Raw genomic sequence first — 23,545 nt, 5'->3', positions numbered from 1 at the left:
GGAGAATCCCAGGGACGGGGCAGCCTAGTGGGCTGCCATCTATGAGGTGTCCCAGATTCAGACACGACTGAAGTGACTTAGCAGCAGCAGCAGCAGAATATGTTTATGTGGGTTTTTAAAAAGACTATCATCAAAAGATGAAAAAACATCAACAGATACACACTACTATATATAAAATAAATAACAAAGACCTACTGTATAGCACAGGGAACTATATTCACTATCTTGTAATAATCTATAATGGAAAAGAATCTGCAAAAGAATATATATATAATGAATCATTGTTGTGTACCTGAAACTAACACATTATTAATCAACTATATGTCAATATTTTTAAAAGTCAAAAAACAGATTTTCAAAACTTCTGGCAGGAAACTCAGATCCCTGAACACATGTCTGCTGCCTTCAGCTTAAGAAACCCTGGTGTAAAATGCTTATCCTGAAGCTTCCAAGTTGTTTCTCTAGCAAAGACAGCCCTTGGGTGTTCACACCTCCCTTGGGACTAGTTCTGCCTTGATCTATCTTGTGCCCCTGGAGCAGGGAAGGGAGTTAAGGAGACAAGAACCATTGGCTCCGAAAGAGGTAGAAGGAGGCTCTAAAACAACGATCCAAGGGACAGCCATGATGACACTGCCTGTGAAGACGGAGCCCAACTGGGGAGCATTCCCCGGGCTGCTCACGGTGGAGGTGGACCAAGCGTGAAAAGCTTGTCCGTGGCACAGAGAGGGAGGGAGGGACATTTAGGCAGACTCTGAGCAGTCTCTTTCCACCCTCATTCTGTGTTCTCAACTCTTTTTGTCTTTAAAGAACACAAATAGTATCCTTGATTCACTCTTTCATCTGGAGGGAGTCTCAAAGAGAAGGAGGCTATAGACTGAATATACTGATCACTCTCGTCACCGATGGTGCCTCCCTCTGCCCACTTTGTCAAATAAATGAATGAGTAAGATTGAGGTTAGTACAGGCCTCAGTCTGTGCCCTTAACCACTGTTACACTGCCTCCCACTAAGAGCAAGGAACTCGCATCAGGATCAGGACTGGGAGCAGGCTACTGGAGAAGGCTTGCTAGAGGACTAAGCTTGAGCAGACCCTTGAACAAAAGGGTGCGCAAAATCTGAAAAGGGTGAGAGGATTTGATCAACACCCCTCCTTCAAAAGCGTAGAGCTAGAGTTCTGTTCAGAGGACCGCGCCCGTGATTTCTCCCCTTTCCTTGTTAACATTTAGCTTCTGTTGGGTCATAAAAACCAGGTTCTGGTACAGATGTATAATTCATGGAGTTGTGTCATCAGGAGAAAGTCTTGCTGTAGGAGAGCATTTGAAGTTCTAGGGGGTGGAAGGCAAGAAAAGATCACTCTTTCACCTTCAAAAAGAAAAAGGTAAGAGGAAAGAATAAGAGTACATCATGAGAAACGCTGGGCTGGATGAAGCACAAGCTGTAATCAAGATTGCCGGGAGAAATATCAATAACCTTAGATATGCAGATGACACCACCCTTATGGCAGAAAGTGAAGAAGAACTAAAGAGCTTCTTGATGAAAGTGAAAGAGGAGAGTGAAAAAGCTGGCTTAAAACTCAACATTCAGAAAACTAAAATCGTGTCATCTGGTCCCATCACTTCATGGCAAATAGATGGGGAAACAATGGAAACAGTGACAGACTTTATTTTGGGGGGCTCCAAAATCACTGCAGATGGTGACTGTGGCCATGAAATTAAAAGACATTTGCTCCTTAGAAGAAAAGTTATGACCAACCTAGACAGCACATTAAAAAGCAGAGACATTACTTTGCCAACAAAGGTCCATCTAGTCAAAGCTATGGTTTTTCCAGTAGTCATGTATGGATGCGAGAGTTGGACTATAAGGAAACCTGAGCGCCAAAGAATTGATGCGTTTGAACTGTGGTGTTGGAGAAGACTCTTGAGAGTCCCCTTGGACTGCAGGGAGATCCAACCAGTCCATTCTGAAGGAGATCAATCCTGAATTTCATTGTAAGGACTGACGCTGAAGCTGAAATTCCAATACTTTGGCCACCTGATGCGAAGAACTGACACATTTGAAAAGACCCTGATGCTGGGAAAGATAGAAGGCGGGAAGAGAAGGGTATGAGAGAGGATGAGATGGTTGGATGGCATCACCGACTCTATGGACATGAGTTTGAGTAAACTCCAGGAGTCGGTGATGAACAAGGAGACCTGGCGTGCTGCAGTCCCTGGGGTTGCAAAGAGTTGGACACAACTAAGCAACTGAACTGAAATAAAAAGAGAGAGGCAGAAGTTCTGCACCATAGGCAGGGCAGGGGTGGAAGCAGCCAGTGATGGCTAAAGTCCAAAGCAAGAATCAGTGTGGAGTCCTGGATGAGACGGCCATGTAACCTGCCCAGAGACAACCTCCAACACATGCCTGAAAAACAAAGCCCACCCAAGACCCATAGGTAGAAACCAGTGGTTACCAATAGGGAGGGGCAAGGAGGAAGGGATAAGATAGGACCACAGACTACTGTGCATTAAATAAGCACGGGGCGGAGACAAGGTAGTGGAGTAGAAGGACATGAACCTACTCCCTCTCATGGAAGCCCCAGAATCGCAACTGACTGCTGAACAACCGTCAGTAAAACAAATGAGCTACAAGGATGGGTTGTACAGCACAGGTAATATAGCCAATATTTCATAATAACTACAAATGGAGTTTAACCTATGAAATGTTTAATCACTCTGCTGTACACTGGAAACTAATGTTGTAAATCAACTATACCTCAAGCAAAATAATAGCTAAGTCCATCCAGTAGCAGAGGTTACTGTGCTCCTTCAAACACCACCAAGCCTCCAGCAGCGGCCAGGCTGCCAGGAGAGTCCATCCCAACCCATGACCACCAGCATCACCTTGTCACCCTGCACCAGAGGGCTCCTGGTGAAGCTAATGCCTCAGGGACCATCACTTTGCACAAGTCTAGGGGCTCGAGTGATTTTGTATTTAAAATTTGTGGGGGTCTGTACAAAGAGGATTTCTGCAAATTGTTCTAAGCTTCAGCACCACACCTCCCAAAATTTAGCCCTGCCCCCACTCCTTCTCAGGCTGCCTCCCCCTGAGAAGCTGTGCTCCTCTCCTTGATGGCAGTCATTCTGCCACAAGGTGGCGCCAAACATCCTAACGTGAGACAGAGCTGCACCGAATCTGTAAGCAAAGCCTGAGGTTTCTGCTTCCACTCTTAGAAGCTGAAATACCCACTTATTTGCTCTTCTTCCTATCTGTGGCAACCTAATGCTTCTCTTTGCATGTTTCTAGTTTCATTTTTTTAAGCTACCCTGAGTTGGAGTTTAGAGAGTTCAGAAAAATTGTCTTTGTAAAGCTTATATATTGTAGGAACTAGAGAACTTTTAGCCAACTTAGAAAAAACCAGTTAGAAATGAGAGAGCCCAAGGAAAAGAGAAAAACTCCGGTGAAAGAAATAAACAAAGTAGGTGTTCAGCAAGTTCACATCTTTTTACTTGTTAAAACTTGCACAGTTAGAGAAGTCAGGATGAAACTTCAACACTCAGTACCGAAAATTCTCTGAATTTCAATTCCTCTGCCCAGAATATCTACTAAGTGTTTCTGTAGAGAAATGTCAGAAACCATTCCATTAAAACAAAAACAAAAACCTGTATTTAAGGCAGGGAACTGGAAAACAACAATTTGTACTATTTGAGGTCAGCAGTAACTTGGCACAGAATAATTTTAGGGCATTAAGTAAATAAGGATTAATATTTGGTAACTGAGCAACACAAATGGAAGTCTTTTTTATATTATTTTTGAGAAGGTGAAACTAAGATTATTGACATGTATTTTCAAAAGACATTTTAATTCTTGTCAACCACTGTATACAAAAAAATGCTAATCTGCGAGACTAAATTCATGTCCCTTGAGGCTCTTTTTATTTATTAAAAATGTTTATATTCTCATTCATTCTGTGACTATCTGCAGATTGTCCGTGCTTTAAGAGCAGTGTGTGTGAGCTAAGTCCCTTCAGTCATGTACAACTCTTTATAACTCTATAGCCTACCAGGCTCCTCTGTCCATGGGATTCTCCAGACAAGAATACTGGAGTAGGTTGCCGTGCCCTCCTCCAGGGGATTTTCCCGACCCAGGGACAGAACCCAGGTCTCCTGCATTGACACTAGCACCACCTAGGAAGGGCCCCTTAAAGAGCAGAGTGAGCAAGAAAAGAGGGAAAGCAGTCATCGCTCCGCCTTTTTTTTTTTTTTTAATACCTTTTACAGTTCACAGCGTTTTTCAAATCATTCTGAGCACAGAGAAAGATTTTTTCTGGGGAAGTCACTGATAGCCACTATAATAACAACACCTGCTGTTTACTGTGCAGATAATCCACTCCTCTTTCCTTCTGAACAACTCTGTGTTGTCTGTGGATATATGGGAAGCAACTCAGTTGGTTTGTTGGCGACTTTTATAGGGTGAATTTCCTTTGGAAAAGTAAATGGATGGCTACATTAACTCCAGCTGGGAAAGTAGGTTCCAGCCATTCTACTTTCTGCCGCATTTGTATATTCAAGCCATGTCCCATCATTTCCTACCCCACCCAGCCCCACCACTGCACATCCAGTCCTAGCTCACCCCACATTTTCAGACTAGGCCCACATGCAGATAAGAAAGGGCCTGTTCTCACTCTAGGTTGCCTGGCATGGATGGATACCACTTGGGTCTCTAAATTTGGCAAGATCTCCAAACTTCCTAATATTCCTGGTACTGAGTTTGTTCTTCCTGTGCCAGAAGAGATGGTGATCAATCCACAGGGTTAAAAAATAAATAAATAGAATAACTGGCTGTCCCAGAAGCACCCACCTATTTCTCTGCACCTGAAAGAAACAAATGGGTTGATCTGAACGAGATGGAGTATAGAAAAAGCTCTGCACAGTGCCCCGGACATCGTGAGCCTTCCCCGGGGCTTAGACGCTGCCTGCATCCGTGCCTTCTGTGAAGCCTTGAACAAGCCTCCCACCAATGGAGCTATTTCTTGTTGGCCATCAGATCCCCTGGAGAAGGATATGGCAACCCACTCCAGTATTCTCGCCTGGGAAATGCCATGGACAGAGGAGCTTGGTGGGCTCCAGTCCACGTCTCACAAGAGAGTTGGACATGACTGAGCAACCGAACAATGATAGTCACTACATCAGTGTCATCCAGCAATTCCAGCACAGCACCTGGCAAACAATGGGCATTCAATAAAAAAGTATCATGAATCTCAATTTCTTTCCCCTTAAGATAGGGACTGTAATATCTGATTTCAGAGACTCTTCTATCACCTGCTAAAGAGCCCAGACATAGAAGAATTTTATTTTTCTCCTTTTTTCTTGGAAGAAAGATGGACTTGCCCACTTCTCCAGCATGTCCCCACATGGCTTACAATCAGGTAGCCACACAAACAGTGTATGATCTTTAGTCCCCCACATATATACACATCTCCATTTAATCTCTTCTTTGAAAACATTAGACATAATTTTATTGGGCACTTAAGGGAACACAAGCCTGCTAGATCAAAGTGGCCAACTGGTCACCCAACCCTCCCAAAGTGAGGCTGTAGTTCATTATAGCCAATTGGTTAACCACATCTACCTCCCTTGTATATCAACATGCCCCAAAAAACAGACTCAGAAGTCCTGGGCACTGAAGAGAAAATCTTTTCAGGTAACCAACAGTATTAAAAAACCAGACCACATCTTGAAAGATAAGTAGGGCTATAAAAAATCAGAGGTTCCCACAACCTGGGTCCCTCCCCAGGTCCCTCCATAGAGTCTCACAAAGCCCAGGCTCTGCTGACAATGCCTTTTCTTTAAACAGATGAATTGCTCCTTCCCGGACACTTTTGGACTAAAACCTGAACCTTCGCTTTCTTTGCAATTGTGTTTGTTGTCTGCGTTGTTTTCGAGGATCTTAATTCTGGCTTGAAGCACATCTCCCTCCAGCTCTCATACTTGGTAACATTCAGCTTCCTCTTCTGCAGGTTGTAGGCAGGAAACTGGAAAATGGGCCACAGGAAACCTGGCCTCCTACATCTGTCCCACTTTGTAATTGCAGCTCTGGTTTCATTTTGCCTGTGTGTCAGCTCTGTTTTAACCCTCAACACAACGGCCAAACTCTGCTTTCTGAAAGAACACTGCTATGCTTATTGCCCAAGGAAACTCACCGAGAGTTTTTTCCCTTCCCCAGAGTAATTAACCGTATGAATTCAACATGGAAAAAAAGTACTAAGCAAATTCTCCTAACAGTAGTCATTTGGATCAAAAGTCATATGGTGCTAGAAAAATGATTCATTCAAGGTGATCAAACTACCACTAAGTCCCCAGTGAAAATTTAAGACCGCTGGATAGTACTGTACACAGCAGAAGTTGTTGTATATCAGGATGATTACTAGCAGTCCAAGGCTGTCAGATGAATTCTGACTTTTGAGGCTTTGATAAGTAACATATGAAAATAAATTATAATCATCCCTCATTATAACTTCTCATTATGATGCTATTTCAAATTATGTTCTTAACCATACAGCTATTAGGTTGAACCATATGATATTGTTTTCATGGGTTGAAAATAGTCAAATACCAGCAATCTCTTATAGTCAACCTAAAACATACGATTGTTAATATACCGAGAGAAGAGATACACACACACACACATACACACACTCATCTCCAAGGCAGTATCTTCCTCCTGTGTTTGGTCTATGGACCCTTTTTGAGAATCTAACATTCTCTAGTGGGGGAAAAAAAGATATATTTAGATCCTAAAGATAATTTATAAATCTCAGAGAGCCCCATTCTAAAGGAAATGTTAGCTATATCTTTCCCCACCACCAGCAATACTGTGTCCATGGAATTTTCAAGAATAGGGCTTCTACAAAAAAAACACAATTTCTTCTTTAAAGAGGAATTTTTTTTTTAATGTTAGCATGTGATGAGCATTTACTATGCATTTACTACGTTGTCTAAATTGGATACCCATGATTTAATGAGGTAGAGTAAGATGCTCCAGCCACAGGAGTATTATGAGAAAACAGAGACTTGGATCCAGGTGCACCTGGATTCTGAGTCCAGCTTCTTAATCACCACACACAGTTCTCCCAGCAGAGGTTTCATTTCTTATATGCACACCTTATAGCTACTAAGAGAAACCCCCCATTTTAACACAGAAGGAAATATAGTTAACATTCCCATGAGACATCAAATCAAGAAGTTTCCTTGTTCATTTCTGGTTTTGCTTCTGTAACTCCAGTTGTTCCAACTGGTTCTAAGAAAGTTTGAACCCATCCCATCATTTAAAAACATACAAAAAAAAGTTGCCCTTTTTTAAAACATCTACTATTGGTTTCAATACACGGCAGCTTCATCCAATGCTAAATAACCAAAGTTGCTTCTTGATGATAAGAAACTGTGCCTTCTATTATCTAGTTGTTTCTCAATAGGAAAGACATCCTCCCGTTTGGTGTGTACGCACGCGCTAGATGGTGGATCAGGAGGAACATGGGAAATGAAAGGTAGGTGATCTCACCTGCCCCCCAAGCAGAGCCCCAAACCTGCATGCATTTCATTTAACAATGATATGACTCATGAGAAACACATCACTGAGAATAGGGGCAGGCTGGGGACCCCACTAAAAAGATGTGACCTACCAGACTTGGTGAGCACCCAGCAGAGGCTAAAAATACTTTCTTTAAAAACCAACATCTCTGGGAAATCCCTGTTTCAGGTTCTAAGAAAGCAATACGTGGGATCTCATGGTGTCTCATGACATGCATATAAAATAAAAAAGGTGTTTTGCATTGAGTAAAACTTACTTAAAACCTTGCTAAGTGTTCTTAAGTTTGAGCTTCAATTTAACGAACTCCCTAATTTCCAGTGGGTACTTTTCTTCCACACTACCCACTGATTCTTATATTTCATAGGCCTTTGAATGGAAAAATCTTTTCCCTAAATTTCTGTACTGTTAATAAAATTTAATCCTGTGTGCAAGGAGAAACACTGGATGTCAGAACATATAAATTCTGATCATAGTCATGGCCTTGAGGAGTTGCATGATCTCAGGGAAGAATGTTAATTTCTCTGTTTCAACTTTTTAAGTAAGACCAACCCTAACCCTGCTCCATACAGGGTTAGCAAACTACAAACTACTTTTCTTTGATGAAGAGTATTTCAAAAGTAAAAATCTAAGATATCCTTTTGATCAATATGCTGTCTAAATGATCTTTAAAATAAAAATGGAATACCTTCAGCTTCAAATAAAGCCTTCAGAGAGATATATTTTCTTTTAATCTGTGAACTATGTAGAAGGCAGAAAATGTTTAGTTACCTACTTTTACGAAAATCAAAAACAAAGGAAATCTCACATGCCACTTCTACTAGGATGAAACTATAACCTTTCAGGTAAAGTTGAAAGCTCCTCTGTGCTAAATAGTAAGTTGCGTATACACTCCACAAGGATATACAGAGTGCAGTCAGAACACTTCTGCATGATACAACATGATGGTGGTTTTTCCACATCCAGAAACTGAGACATTTCCTGCCAGAGCATCCTCCAAACTCCACTATTGTGTTGAAACTGTAAAATCTTTCTAAATCAGGACTGACTTCCTCCTATTATGCTTTAGAGGCGTCTTTCTGGGAAGGGTAGATTCAAGGCAAAAGGTAGGAATTCCTGCAGCACCACCCAGTGGAAACATAAGAGAGAAAAAAAGGGGCGGCGGGGGGTGGGGGGGGGGCAGAAAACATGTTGAATTAAACAAAAGTCATGTCATAAACTCTGCTAATTAGAACTCTGGACAGTGCGCTTTTCCCATCAATGGTGACCAGCAATATTTTGCTTAACAATTGTGTCCTTGGTCCTCAGGCCATTCCTTCAATGCACCCACACAAATGATCAACATCACATCTGCCTGGTCTCTCTCACACATGTGTATACACACACACACACACACACACACACACACACAGGGCCGACACTAGGGCCAGGGAGGAAGGAGTCCCGGATGGGGTCAGGAGTGGCCTGCGACACCATCTCTTCCTTGCAGAAGGCCCCCCAAGGGACCATGGGGAGCAGGAAATCTGCACAGCTGTGCTCGGTGTCCCTGTCCAGCTGCAGGGTCGGGCATTTCCTGGTAGAAAGGTAACCATCTGTGCATCTTCCCCTTTCCCTGGTCTGAATGCACTCAGTCTGGGCCACCTCCAACATCTGCAGGCATTTCAACCTCCCTCGCTTCCCCCTGACAGGGGAAAGGCTCAGAGCTTCCCCTTCCCTTGTGGCCCTGATCTCCAGTCCCTCAAACTCTCTTCATGGTGACCACTGCTTCTGCTCCTCTGTCTGACCAAAGCCTCCCACAGATCATTTCAGTCCATCTCAATTCCACTTACCACCATCATCTGAACACGTCTCTTGGCCAGCGACTGTTTCTCATGCACACATGACACATCAGGCTCCTGATCTTGGGAACAGGATGGAGCAAAAGGGACCCTTGACCCTCTCCTTCCAGCTTTCCTTCCCAGAGAGCCCTGGCATCGGCCAGGAGAGGGAGAGAGCTGTGGTCTTCCCAGAGACACTGGAAACTCTCTTGTCTTCTCTACGGAACTTAAAATAATCAAAGTATCATTTCCTCCACATCCTGGCTATTGTAAATAGTGCTGCAATAAACATTAGGGTGAATGTATCCTTTGGAATGGTTTCCCCCGGGTATATGCCCAGGAGCGGGATTGTTGGATCATGATAGTTCTATTTTTAATTTTTTAAAGGAACCTCCACACTGTTCTCGATAAAAATCCAAAAAAGAGAGGATCTATGTATACGTATGGCTGATTCATTTTGCTGTACAGCAGAAAATACCACCACATTGCAAAGCAATTATACTCCAAATAAAGGGTTTTTTTTAAAAAAGCATCATTTCTTCAATCATATCTGAATGCCTATATCACTAAAAGAAAAATGGTCACCAACACTCCCAGTAAAGTTATCTTTCCCTTTTCCTGGAATAAGTCCACCAAAACCATTTTCCATGTCTTCTAAAAATAGAAAATGATACTAGTTGGCTGATCTTGACATTGTTTATAAGTATATGATCGGTGTTAGAAATGTTACAGCATTTTTGAACTGTTTACAAATGGCTAATAATAATATAAATATAAACCTTTCCCCTTTCCTTTTTCTGAAGTGTAACATTTCACAAAATGTGCTGGTTTGTGAAAATGTCAAAATTTGGCTGGGATATATTGACTAACATTAGCTAGTTTGGGGGCCTTACTATATATAGTACTGTTACAAAAATAGTGACAAGTTCCTGGTATTTGTGACATCATCTTTAGGGATTCTGGAGAAGCACAAAAGACCTGCCTTCCAGGGGTGGCTACCTAAGCAAAGATCCACGCTTACTTGAGCATCACTACTTCTCTTGAGTGCTCTTCTTGACAAAATGCTTGGCATGGTTTAGAAAATGCAAATTCTCGGCCTCAACATTTATACATAAATCTGGTATGATAATATGTTCACATTGGAAGGGATCTATAAAAAACAGTGACTCTGCAGTCTTCAAAATATCATCACCTGCTCATGTGGTGGACATCTGTGGGGGATTTTAGCTGCGTCTAAAGTCATGAAGGTAGAGTCTCACTTTTATAGCTTTACTGTCTCCATATGCATAATTCTCTCCCACATTTTTGTAGAGATACCAAGGGTAGCTATATATGACAAGTATGGTACCAAAATGCAGAGTTTCGTCTAAATTCAAATAACTGCTAATAAAGTTCTTTTTAACATGAAGCAAAACTGCAACAGCATGAAGGTAAAATGGCAAGCAAAAGGCATCTCATTGTTTGAGAGAACGTCCATTTCAAAAATCTAGCCTGACTTGTAGATAAACTGTAGAAAGTGGAACACATTTAAAATATCTTGGTGTTTCTGTTGAGTATAATTATTTGTATCTTTTTTTTTTTATGTTGCAAAAACAGATAATGTGTGATTTCAAAACTAAACTTCTTCAAGGCGTTATACTTGAAATCTGTTTATTAACCCCCAAACTGCAATGAATAAATGAACAAAATAACAATGAAACTGTCATCAAGTGGAAGACTGAGAGTTCATTCATTCGTGTCAGGCTGATGTGCACACGTTTCCTTTAAGAAACCAACAAAAGCATCCAACAGGAGAACCGTTGTTGGCGGCATCAGCATCCAACGTCAGTGTGCCAAAAAGCCTCCTCACACACCTTAATTCCCACGTGGGCACCTGCCATCCACCAAGTCGGGTTAGCCCTTTTCTTACATGTCACATATGACTTGTTCCTCTGCTTACTCTTCCAGTAATTGTTCCACACAAATATATTAATTGCACAAAATAAGTGCCAGCTTCAACTTTAGATGATCTTTTCCCTTTGCTAAAGAAAATCACCCTTTCTGTATTTGAAGCATTTGGTACATATATGATCTTCTCCATCAAGGTCTGAAAGTCTCTGTTTTCCTAAAGACAAATTGGTAAGTCTTAATATCTAGGTGGCTCAGTGGGTAAAGAATTCGCCTGCAATACAGGACACACAGGAGACTTGGGTTCAATCCTGGGGTTGGAAAGATTCCCTGGAGGAGGGCATGGCAACCCACTCCAGTATTCTTGCCTGAAGAATCCCATGGAGAGAGGAGCCTGGCAGGCTATAGTCCATAGGGTCGCAAAAAGTCGGACATGACTAAAGTGACTGAGCACACACAGCATGTACAATATTTAGGTTAAAAAAAAAAAACAAAGGATGTGGCAAAGCCTGGAGGAGGGTGCTGTTCTTGTGGTTCAGTTCTGACTTAAATCAAAGCAGGTCAAAACTCTGGGGAGCAGTGATGCTGAGCTTCTGGGAGCCCCAAGTACTCTTGGGTCATTCGGTTTGCTTTAAGACATCTTTTAATAGCATATACTTCTGTAATGAAAGTAATTCACTTTAGGAAATTGTTTAACACTCTTCAAAATTACTCTGCATCTAAGGATAACAAATGCAGAATTGAGAATCAGTGCTAAAGAACCTAAAGAAGTGAATGAAGCAAAGTCAGGAACGCTAAGTGGCTGGATGATCCATGCTTCTGGTTTTGCCTCCACCATCAAAGATGGAGAGGGCTCACCAACAGGCAATCTTCCCTCCTCTAGAGACTCAGCACCATGGGACAGCATCTCTCTCTCTCTCTCCACCTGGGGTTTAATTACTTCCAACCCTGACTCAGAATATCACTGGGAGAATCTGGAGATGTTTGTCCTAAAATGCTTCTAAAAAGAAAGAAAGAAAGAAAGAAAGAAAAAAAACCTAGCCATGCTCTACTACCCAACACCTTCTGGTCTAAGTGATCAGTATCTGGAGTTTTAAAAACAGGCAGGAATGTTAGCAAAAAATAGCTTCCCCAAAACCCTCATGAAGTCTAGAATCCAGAGAATTTCAAATGTAAGACCATACAGAAAAGATCAAGGAGCTGCATCCACATAGTCTTCAAATGATGCTAAGTGGTTTGGTCCCTTCCTGTATGTTCTATATGGGGCTTTCTTCTCTCCTGAAAATTATATTAAAAAATCCAAGCTCTTTTGAGTTCTCAAAGCAATGATTCTTTGGGATGAGATGAAGAGCTCTGGCAAACTTTCCCTTATGCCAATCCTCTATATAGAACTGGGGCCTGAATCCCACATGAGAAGAGGGACTCTGTGGAGAAGGAGCAAAAACTGAGACCATGTATTGTCTCATTCTCTTAGACTCATGCATTCCTCCTGTAGCTCCATCCACAGAGGCACACACACATGCCAATGCTCTAGTAAAGGGGTACTGAGGAAGTTACCTCTCCAGTTCACTATTAATCAGAGACATATTCTTAACTATTAGTGTTGGGAAACTGTTCTCACATCTACAGCCTTTTTCGTTTGCCTAACAGAACATTCTGATTCTCCTGGGCTCTCGTGTCACCATTGTGATAATGACAAGGACTTACAGGTGTAAACATCTTAAGAATTCCTGCAGTTAATTCCTACAGAGGGACCCTGCAGTTACGTGGGAGCACATCCCGGAATAAATTCTGGGCCTTGTTTTGTTGTGGTAGTTGTCATAATCTCTCTCTTCTGACAATTAACTGCAGGGAGAAAAAAAATATTGCTTAATTACACCTTCTGATTAATCAAGGTTTGACTATCAACAAACTACTCCTCGGCAAAACCCAGCTGAAATTAGCAGCCGATCTAGCCCTCAACTGAAAACAATTTAGGTATTTAATTATTCATCCTTTCATCATCACCCAGGCAGTCTTATTATTTTAAAACTCAATCAGAAATGTCATTTACTATAAGCAGTTATAAACAAAAGCTACACAAAGGTTTTAGTATAAATGAAGAAGCACTTTTAACAGTGACTGTTATGGAACTCAGCCCAAGGAACCTATGGAAATTTGGTCAACTGAAGTCTCAATAAAGGACTATGATTGTTGTAGAATGATTCATTTTAATATGGAAAGAACTTTACATTGAGATTCTTTCAAGCTGTACTATTTTATAAATTACCTAACTGCTAACCAAGCACTCTGAGTATAACACTTATCAACAACAGAGCTAAAGTTTGTCCCCTCAGATGATAACACACTAACCTGATCTCTATAAATTCACTTTTGCTGCAAATCTGGACAAAAACTCTGGAGAACAATATATCCTCAATAGAGGACATTCTTGGCTGTCTATTTGGTTTAACCAAGAGATATGCCTCTTATTAATTCAAATAACTTACTGTCTAAGAAAGAGCTGGATTTAGGAATAGCAATATCAAGTTCACTGGCAAAATGGGGGGAGAAGAGCCATACTGACAAAATCTTTCCCCTTCAGGTTGCTTTTAACTCAATGGATGTCACATATTGTACAAAGGGCTGGAATAAATACAAGGATGAGAAAAGATGAGGCCCAGTGGGAGCTTACAGACTGTTGGGCAAGACTGATGAGCAATACATCTTGATACATTCACGTGCAGATATCCCTCAGTTTCTGCATCTAATGAATTTCAGGGTTTGGATGGTGACTTCAGATAACAAGGGGTAGCCAGCTATCAAATCTACATGGTTCCTGAGTTTTGGATAAGGAGTATTAAGGAATAAGAAGAAACATCAACCCCAGCTCCAGAAACAAACATCTGAAACTGTTTGGTACCTGCGCTTGGATAGCAAGAATCTGCAGAGGAAGAATTCAGGTAAAAGGAAAACACAAGTAAATCCGGTGACAAGGGCTCTAAAGGCCAGGGATGGAAGATGGGGGAGATCTGGTCTGGAGAACTGGCAAAGGTTTCCCCGGGGAAGGGATGGTTGAGCAGAGACCTGACAGATGACCAGATGCTGGCTCAAAAGTGTAGTGAGAGAAGTTGATGGGAACAGAGGACCAGGAGGGGATTCCCAGAAGACAGAAGAGCATTTGGAAGGGCCCAGTGGTCAGAGGGCACGTTACACATTTGAGAACTTGAGGAAAGGCCAGTGGAGTTGGCCTAAATCACAGCATGTCGCTTACATTAGAGATTTTTGGTCTGTATCCCAGCTGCAGCCGCTGGGAGATTATAAGCAGAGGAGCCACAGGGTCGGAACTGGGTTTGAAGGACTGCTCTAGCTTGTGGGCAGGGAAGGGACTGGAGGGGATGAGGGGAAATGTGGACCCCCTCAGATTCAGCGAGGGGGAAGGACTTTCAAATATGATCAGGAGGAAGAGCAGGGACCCAACCTGGTGATCAAAATCTTATCCAGGCTACTCAGTACCCAACCTGGAGATAGTCACTGGTGTCCCCAAGAATGAGGCAGTCATGGTCTTTAAAACAAGGGGTGCCTGTCACAAACCTCAAGAGGAGGAGGAAAGGGGGCTTGGCACCTTCCCTCAGGTGATCCTGATTCAACAAGGGGCAGAAATGGGATTGAAGGGAAACTTACGGGGAATCCCTTTTTCCACCACCAAACAGTTTCAAAAACTTGCTGCCTGTCTCTCAAAGTCAGCTTTTGGGGGATGACAGCCAACATTTACTTTACACTTTCATAACTCCTGGAAGAATTCAAGTTCTCTATTCTAAAAAAAAAAAAAAAATCCAACACAAATAGGACTTTGGATCTAACTCTCCAACCACTCTATCCTCTGGCCAGGAAAACCTCCGTCCAGGGAGATCTAACAAGTTAGCCTCTAAACCCAACTTGTTTTAAGGGAATCTACTTTTTCCTGCAACATACATATGACTGTTGGTTAGCATAAGTGATACTAAGTAGTGTAGAAGGGATTTTTTTTTCCCCTCTTACAGGATGATGAGGAAATCCACACGTTTTGACAATTTCTTTTTAACCAAGCAGATCAAATAAAAATACTACAGTATTTTATCCTGGAGCTCTGGGGTTTAGTTACATGGTAGAATCATGAAATTGCCATAATATAATGAAAAAAATAACCAGGGAATGTTTCTAGATGATAGAAATTTCTCTCCTTGGAGGTAAAGGGTGGGGATTACATAGGTGTATACTGTAACACTTCAGATCTGTGCAATTTCATGTATGTAAATTGTACATCAGTGAAAGAAATAAAAAGACACAAAGAGTCTCAGATTCATTCTACTTTTGGAGTAAATGACCCCTAACCTCACCAAACAGTCTCATCACTCCCATATTTATACTTGGAAAATTAGGAACTGTCCTTAGATATGGTAACTTTGAAAATACTTTGGATGCTATGTGCTTTGGAACTTCTTTTTAGAGCATGTATATGAGTAAATTTATTTTAATCCAATTCAAATCAGAATCTATTAGCATAACTATCATCTTAATTTCTTTAAAAATATGCAAATAAATCTCACATCCAATTATAAAATAATCCCATTTAATTCCTAATTTAATAATAACTTTCCAGCAACTGTAAATTAAAACACACAAAGTGGTCTGTGAGTAATTCCTAGTGGCAAGTCAACCAAATTACAACTTATTTAAAAGGTCAATTCAAAGTTTATTTTTAAATTGCTGACATATATTTGAGTTTCCAGTAATGGATGAAAATCATTTTCATTTTGGTTGTGGGTAGGGATGATGAGGAGTCAAATTTCTACATAAAAGACTGAATTATCTACCATTTTTGAAGGCCCATAGGATGTGTTAACAGTGCACCCCAGACACAGAAAAATACAAACTAATGGTTACTGAAAGGAAAAGAGGACTTGGCAGGGATGAATTAGCAGGTGGGGATTAATGTATACATGATACTATATATAAAACAGATAACCAATTAGGACCTACTGCACAGCAGAGGGAATTATACTCAATATTTTGTAGTAACCTATAAGGAAAACAATCTTAAAAAGAATATACATAATTGAATCATTGTTGTACATCTGAAATTAGCTCGTTATTATAAATCAATTATGTATCAATCAAAAAGAAACAGTACACACACACACACACTGATAATTCCCTTTACTGAGGCTGTATTCTAAGTGGCAAAACCAGAATTTTCACATTCTCACTGCCACAGTCTCAGCCAAAAAGCTGGATGATCTCAATTCAAATTGGTCACGGGCAATAATAATCTTGAACTGCAAATTCACTGAAGATACCAACTTCAAAGTTCGGAAACTTTACTGATATAAAATGAAACACTAATGAATAAGAGTCACCCAATGGGCAAGAAGCACCTTCTTCCCTTCTTTACAGCTAGAGAAGTTCAAGGTGTATTTCTGGTCTAACCTAGTTTCTCTGTTTTCACCACTGAGCATTCTATTTTGATGTGTAGCACCCTGGACTTCCTGTTACTACATCTTGATATTCTTCTGCAAATCATGACTCATCCTTAAATCACAGAGAAGCTCATCAAAATCCCAAACTTCACAGCATATATGAATTCAGTCTTTCATGAGGGCAGCATTCTTAGAACATGACTTGGGAGCCACAGAGACAAAAATACTGAACCAGTTCATGTAGAAATTATGTCAATTCACTGTTGAGTCAACACATTTATTGGATCAATAAATACAAGCTCTATGGGTGATGATTTTGGTCTTAGGACAAGTTATTAAACTGTGTTACACGATATATTAACTGAAAATAAGTTACAAAACAGAAAGTATAGTGTGACTCCAATTAACAATTTTGTGTGTGCATGTGTGGGTATGTGTGTATGTATTTTTAAAGATCAGAAAAAAAAATACACTGAAGTGCTAACAGGGATTATGGGAGATGTTTATTATTTTTTCTGTGTGGTTTTCTCACTCTTCCTAATTCACATTAATATTTTTATAATAGAAAAAAACAACCTTTAGAAAATATTGCTATATTAATGTGACCTCAAATATATCAATCTATGAAGGCAAAAGGGAATTACAGACAAATAATAAAACATGAAAAAATCTTGCCTTAAACATACAGAAACATCTGCCAGAAATGGAGCCCTTCATTCAAATGACCACAACTGCTCATCCGTATATGTAGGTATTGGCCCTTAGGGGCAGAAGCTGTCTGCCCACAGTCAGGTCAAACCCAAAAGGGATAGAGAATCTTGTTTCTTTTAAAGTTTAATGAGGAACCCCAGGTCTAGAAATCACAAAGATGGCTGAATCATTCCCTGGGACTAGAAAGGAGCAGAGCCATTAATTAGTAAGCAGCAATTCACCATCAGCAAAAAACAAACAAACAAAAAAAAACCCTCTACTCCAGGAAGTCACATCCTTAATTTTTTTTTTCAGTGTATTGGGTTTGTTTGGTTTTAGGTAATGTTTTGCAACCATGTTGGTTTTCTGAATCTGATAAACATATAATTGGGCAGCACAGGATGCATAAAATCCAGTATCTGACAGCTAAGAATGGAATACTTTAATTTATATGCACTGCCTGGAAGCCCTTTACAACTGATTTCAGGAAAAGATTCAAGTTCTAAAAAGTTATTACAAATATAAATTTCAATTAGGATCTCACAATTACAGTTATTACGTATTACCAGGTTTGAATTATTAAGCTTTTTTTTTTTTTAAATAAGAGAAGGTCTTTCATAAATGTTTAGCAAACATCAAAATTAAAATAGGGCTGAAAAAAAAAAAAACCACTGCTCTCCCCCATCTGGGCTACTGCCATTCTGGTCTAGACAACATTAGTACCAGGTAAGTCAGCTTCAGAGAGGGTCTAGCTCAGCTCACAAAGGTACGCCATCACACTATCATTATTTACATGTCGTTCCACACATACTACTAACCAAAAAGAGAAAGGGAGAGAAAATTCTTGCCTACTTTGTTATTCAACATGACAGAAAAGTGCCAATGATGATTTTTATATGTCCTATTTGTTGAATGAATTCATATGAAAGTTATCATCTTCATCATTAACGTAAACAAGAGTTTCTCAGTCTGGGTACTCCTGACATTTTGGGCTAGAAAATTCTTTGTGATGGGCTATCCTGGGCATTGTTGGATGTTCAGCAGCATCCCTAACCTCTATTCAGTAGATGCCAGTAGTATCCCCTCTGATTATGACAACCAAAATGTCCCTGGATATTGTCAAATATCCCTTGGGAAGCAAAATTACTCTTAGTTGAGGACTGATATAAATGAACATCATGCATTCCAAATAATAACTTATCAGAATAAAGAACTTGACCTCCTTTTTGTTTTGAAGGAAATGTAGTCTACAGAGGAGAATATTTACAACCTTTATCCTTAAGATAGATCCTGCAGAATGATGCTGCCTTTGGAAAGCTTTTTTCCTTATCTGTTTATTGTAAGTTCTGTTATCCTACTTACAGCTTTCAATGCAACAATTTATTGAGCATCTACTCTGTGCCAGGTGCAGTGTTGGGGACATCCTGTACTCATGTCCACTGACTCACACCCTGGTGGGGCTGGTTGGGTTGTTTTCAGGACATGCTTTGCCACCAGAAAAGAAACACTGACACCTTAAAAACTCCTCAAGAGAGCAGCATGTCCTTGTCAATAAAGGAGATCCACAATTGCAATCAGGTTCCTTAAAATTATTTACCCTTTTTAGTAACTCTACACATTTCCAACATTGAAAGGTTAAAAAAAAAAAAAAAGAGCCCAGAAGGCCTTGGCTATATTTGGCATAGAATGACCATCAGGGGTTTTTGCAGGGAGGATCATTACTGGAAACCCTAAAAACATTTAGGGACAGTCTTCTTAACTGTCTGACCCGCGAGCCCTCCTAACACAATTTGTAATTTTATAATCCCCATAAATTGAAACTCATAACTGACCTTTCCCAAATAAAAGTGTATCACACAGAGAGAGAGAAGGGAGAGAGATCAGAGGGTATTCTGTTTGCCAATAAGACTCAGAAATCAATTTGAGCTCATTAACAGTTGCCTGGAACACGCTCGGTTTCTCATCACCTCCGCCGCACCCCCCCTCTCCCCCTCCAACTGAAGCACAGATGAGAGAGGATGGGTGTGTTTGAGCTGCTTGGGTAACAGAAACTTCACACACACACACGCACGCACACACGCACGCACGCACACACACACACGCACACGCACACGCGCGCGCGCGCGCACGGACAGCTAGGAGAGAAAAACCTTGTAAGCCCAAAATCCAAAATGACTTCAAAGTTTAAGATGCTACCCTGAAAAGGTTCGTTGGGCGACTTGTCCCTCTAAGTAAATAAAGCCATAACTTGTCTCGGTCTCCAGCGCAGGGCTCCCCCGGCTGACAGTGGCTGCACAAAACCCCTCCTGTGCTGAGCAGCGGAAACTCCTAATGAGATTAGTTGGTGTGTGTGCAGACATTACTTAGCAATGACTAAAGGGGCTCTCTTCCTGCAGCAGCCAGTGGAAAATTCAGGGAACTTTTTCCCCCTGCAGCAGCAGAATCCCTTTAACCCTCTCCCCAGCCAACTCCAAAAACAACTCAGCCTCCCCCGGCGTCCCCCACCTCCCGGCTGGGGTGCTGGGGGAGTTAAAGACCCGCCAGGGGCTTCCAAAAGCGGGAGGGTGGGAGGGGGCCGGCGGGGAAGGGGCGGGTGACCCCTCGAACACTACAAAGGAAACTGTAAAAGGCACAAATACATAAACCTGAGAAGGAGCAAACCACAGTTTCTTTGTGAGCTCCTCTAGTGAGTCATTTTCAAGATGCTGTCTGCTGCCAGTTTCAAAGCGGAAGCGCATGGCAATTAGTCTTGCCGTTTCCAGACAAGCCAGAAACTCTCCCGACACTCGTTTTTTTTTTTTTTTTCTTCTTCTTCTAAAAAGCCCCTTTTGCAGTTTCTGAAATAACATTTCTTTCTCCCACCCCCACCCGCCGCCTAACTGCAGCTTGTCCTCAAGATGATTCGGTTCAGAAAACGTAACAAAAATCCAGACCTCCGATTTTTCTTTTAACCGTCCAAAATTGTGATTGCTACCCCCTAAAGTTACAGTAGCATTACAGGCCAACATTCAGTTGCAAGTTGAAGAGCCCCATCCCAAACTGCTGCGGGCTCCAAGACCATCGCCGGCCTGCCGGGTCCTCCTCCCAAACCGTGTCCAGTAATGACTCTGCCAGCTTTATAAGGTCCAGTTGGGCGTGCGCCTGGGGCGCCGACCCGGGCTGGGGGTCACCTGCCGAGCCAGAGGGGACGCGGCCCCCAGCCCCGCCGCTCGGCTCCCCACGCCCTCCTCTTCCCTCCCCACCCCTGTTCTCCCTGAATCCGAGCATCCGTACCCACTGCAACCCCGAGGAAGTCCCAGCCCCCCTCGAAGGTCAGCGGTGGTCCAGTCTCCAGGCACGCAGCCTGCTCCAGTCACCGATCCTCCCGGGGACCCCAAGTCTCACCGTCCCCCGCTCCTCCGGCGCGCCCCCTCCTCCGGGCTCACAGCGCAGCCCAGGGCGGGGTGTGCCCGCGCCGGGTGGCCGCAGCCCCCGGGGCCGACGCGCGGACCCAGGCGCAGGAACATCCCGCGGCGCCCACTCCCCGCGGCCTTCTAGCAGCCCCCCGGCCTGCAGCCTCCTACGCGGTGCCCACCCGCCCCACCCCCACCAAACCACACAGAAGAAAGGAAAGAAAAGAAAAAAAAACCCAAACCAACCCCCACGAAACTTTGCAAGTGTCCGAGCAACAGGCACGAACCCTACTACCTACCCAGATGTGGGGGAGCTTTCAAGATCCTTCTTCGGGGGAATTTCTAGGAGGAACCGGGCGAAAGCCCCCGACTTTCCATGCTGACAGGCGTCTGCAGACGGTCTGTTGCTCTTGTAATGAGATCCTGATTTCCCCCCCTTTTTTTTTCTTTCTCTCGCTCCTCTTTTTTTTTTTTTCCCCCTCTGGTGTGTGTGAGAGCAGGAAGTTGGAGCAGTCAGGCCGAGCCGGCTCACTTCCTTTACTGCATTATTCCCCAGGCGGTGTGCAGTCTGTGTAAACAGGCTTTTCCGCCCCGCGCCGCGCGCCCCGGCCGCGGCTGTGCGCCGGGGCTGGCCGCCGAGGCCCGCGCATACTCCGCCGCCCCGGGCCCCGCACCGCGCCCGCGCCCCCGCCCGCCGCGCTCCCCGCTTCCTGCTCGGCCACCCCCGGGGAGGAGCCTCCGGACCCCTGGCGACTCCGAGTGGCCGCAGCCCCTCCCCACGGGGGGGCGGGCAAGTCGGCCAGAAACCCGGAGGAGCTGCCCCGGCGCGCTCAGGGGCTGACCTTGGGTGGCGGCCGGGGCCTGGGGGGTCCCTCTTCTCCACCCTCTAACCACCTCCCCCCGCCGCCCAACCGGGGGTCCCTGGGCTGGGTACTGCGCTGCGCGCCGCTGTAGGGGCTTGCCCTGCCCGGTTGGTCTGGACGCGGAGGCCCCAAGTGGGGAGGCGGCTGGACTTGCTGTTTAATGTCAGCTGGGATGGAAGAGCGGTGGGGCCGAGGGGCATCGGGAGTGGGGTCTCGGTGCTCTGGGCTAAAGGGCTACTTTGATCGTGGGTGGGGGCGTGATTGCTAAGGAGGAGAAGATGTTTGTTGCATGTGCAGAAAAGGAGGCGCGGGTTTTGTCTGAGAAAAAAAAAAAAGCCAGCGCTCAGAGTAGGGGGCCCACTTTGGGGGAAAAGGATGAGAAGCCACAAACTGGAAGCCAGGATTCTCCAGAAGAGCCCTGTCTGGCCGTTCGCTATGGCCTACCCCGGGCCCGACCTTTCCTGCCTGCTAAGGGGACTTAAGAGGGAAATGAGCAGCGACCAGGGGCCCAGTGACTGAGGCTTCGGAGGGAGGCTCCGTGGTCTCAAAACTGGACCCCACACCACACTATTCCCCCATAAGGACACCCGCCTCGAAGGGCTCAGGCCAGGCTCTGACGAGAGAGCTCATCCACTGCCCTGAGGCTTAGAAGAGGGGGCCGGTGGAAGGATCCCCCACCCCAGTCCTGGGCTCCAGCCCCAACTGCTCAGCTTCTGGCCCCTTCCTTGTCCACGCCTCTCCCTCCTGAGCAGCGCGGACCCGCGTCTCCTAAATTTAAGAGTGTGCATCACGTAGGGGGCTTGTTAAAACGGGTTTTAACTTCACCACAGAAGTTCCTGATTCTAAAGGTCTGGGATGGTTCTCAGCCCAGGCTAAAGTTAGAATCACCTGGGGATTGTTTTGAACACTATTGATCTCTATGCACAGCCCAAACCAATTAAGTCAGATTTCCTGGTGGCAGGGCCTGTGTGCTTTCCAAAGGGTGGCTTTCTAAGAGTTCCCCTACTTGCTTGTTTCTAATTTTTGCAATCTTTCTGAAGTCTATTTGTTTATGAATCTCTCACTCTTACTAACTGTGGGCTTCTAAGGGCAGGGTTGTATTTTACTCTAGTTAGTACCAGATCCCACCCCCAAGTGTCAATCAGAGCACCTGACCATAGGACGGTCCGGTTCCTCAGCCTTTGCTTTGGGGCTGGCGTGGATAGTTCACTGAGAAGTGGGGCTGTAGCCCACCAGACCTCCGAGAGAGGTGGGAAAACGTGAGGAGTTCGGGGCTTGGGGGAAGGTAGGAGAGTAAAGAAGAAGGAGAGGGTATGCGGAAGAGGGCTATTTATCAACCCCTGATTTTCCACAGATAATTTTCCACTCTAGAGATTATTGCTTTAATCCCTAGTGGGCTTCTATCACTCAGTAGAGCTTACTCTGTACCTCTGAATGATCCAGCTGGGGACCAGGGGAATGTTCATTTTCTATCCTTCTCAGAGAAACAATCTCAGACATACAATTCAGAGCACTATGTTATCTAAAAAGTGTATGCCAAAGCAAAGCATGAGTGTATCTTAAACTAGTGGCTTTCATGCTTTTTTATTATATATCTTCATAAAAAAATCTTTGTTGAATCCTATTATGTAAGCAAGAGATTTACATGATTTTATTAGGCTTTGTTTTGAAGAAATGCTTATTTGTCTAAGGCACTTCTGAAACACTCATGGGCAGTCCTGGAGTTTCCCAGACCAAATGAAGACCTCCTTAAGTTTTCCTGGTGTTTTATTTAGGTTGTCCATATCACTAGTCCAAGCTTCTGCTTAAAATGAATAACTCAGAGCTGACACAGCTCTTCCTCAAGGTGCAGGGAGGTGTCAGCAGGCCTTAACTCAGGCTGCTGTAATAAATGCC

The 23,545-nt window shown here is 43.4% G+C and overlaps 1 protein-coding gene and 1 long non-coding RNA gene across 5 annotated transcripts in view; one reads left to right on the top strand and one right to left on the bottom strand.

Annotated features, from left to right (window-relative positions):
* ELK3 (ETS transcription factor ELK3) overlaps positions 1–21,445 on the bottom strand; it is a 69,960-nt gene extending 48,515 nt beyond the window's left edge. The window contains exon 1 of one of the 3 annotated variants that reach the window (XM_061416987.1): positions 21,086–21,445. The gene's annotated coding sequence lies outside the window, so the exon portion shown is untranslated. The remainder of the gene's footprint in view (positions 1–21,085) is intronic. The other 2 variants (XM_061416988.1, XM_061416986.1) reach the window with 2 other exon arrangements.
* On the top strand, positions 10,349–18,391 carry LOC133247769 (uncharacterized). Of its 2 annotated transcripts, none has more exons than XR_009736488.1 (3): positions 10,349–10,626; positions 14,027–14,208; positions 16,761–18,391. It is a non-coding gene; the product is annotated as an uncharacterized LOC133247769 (long non-coding RNA). The 2 variants fall into 2 exon arrangements; XR_009736487.1 differs by having other exon boundaries at positions 16,741–18,391.
* Positions 21,446–23,545: the final 2,100 nt, after the last annotated feature.

The sequence above is a fragment of the Bos javanicus genome, chromosome 5 (assembly GCF_032452875.1).
Source record: "Bos javanicus breed banteng chromosome 5, ARS-OSU_banteng_1.0, whole genome shotgun sequence".
In the NCBI taxonomy this organism is placed as follows: Eukaryota; Metazoa; Chordata; class Mammalia; order Artiodactyla; family Bovidae; genus Bos; species Bos javanicus.
The sequence above is the reverse complement of the archived record's forward strand: the minus strand, read 5'-3'. Positions and strand labels throughout refer to the sequence as shown.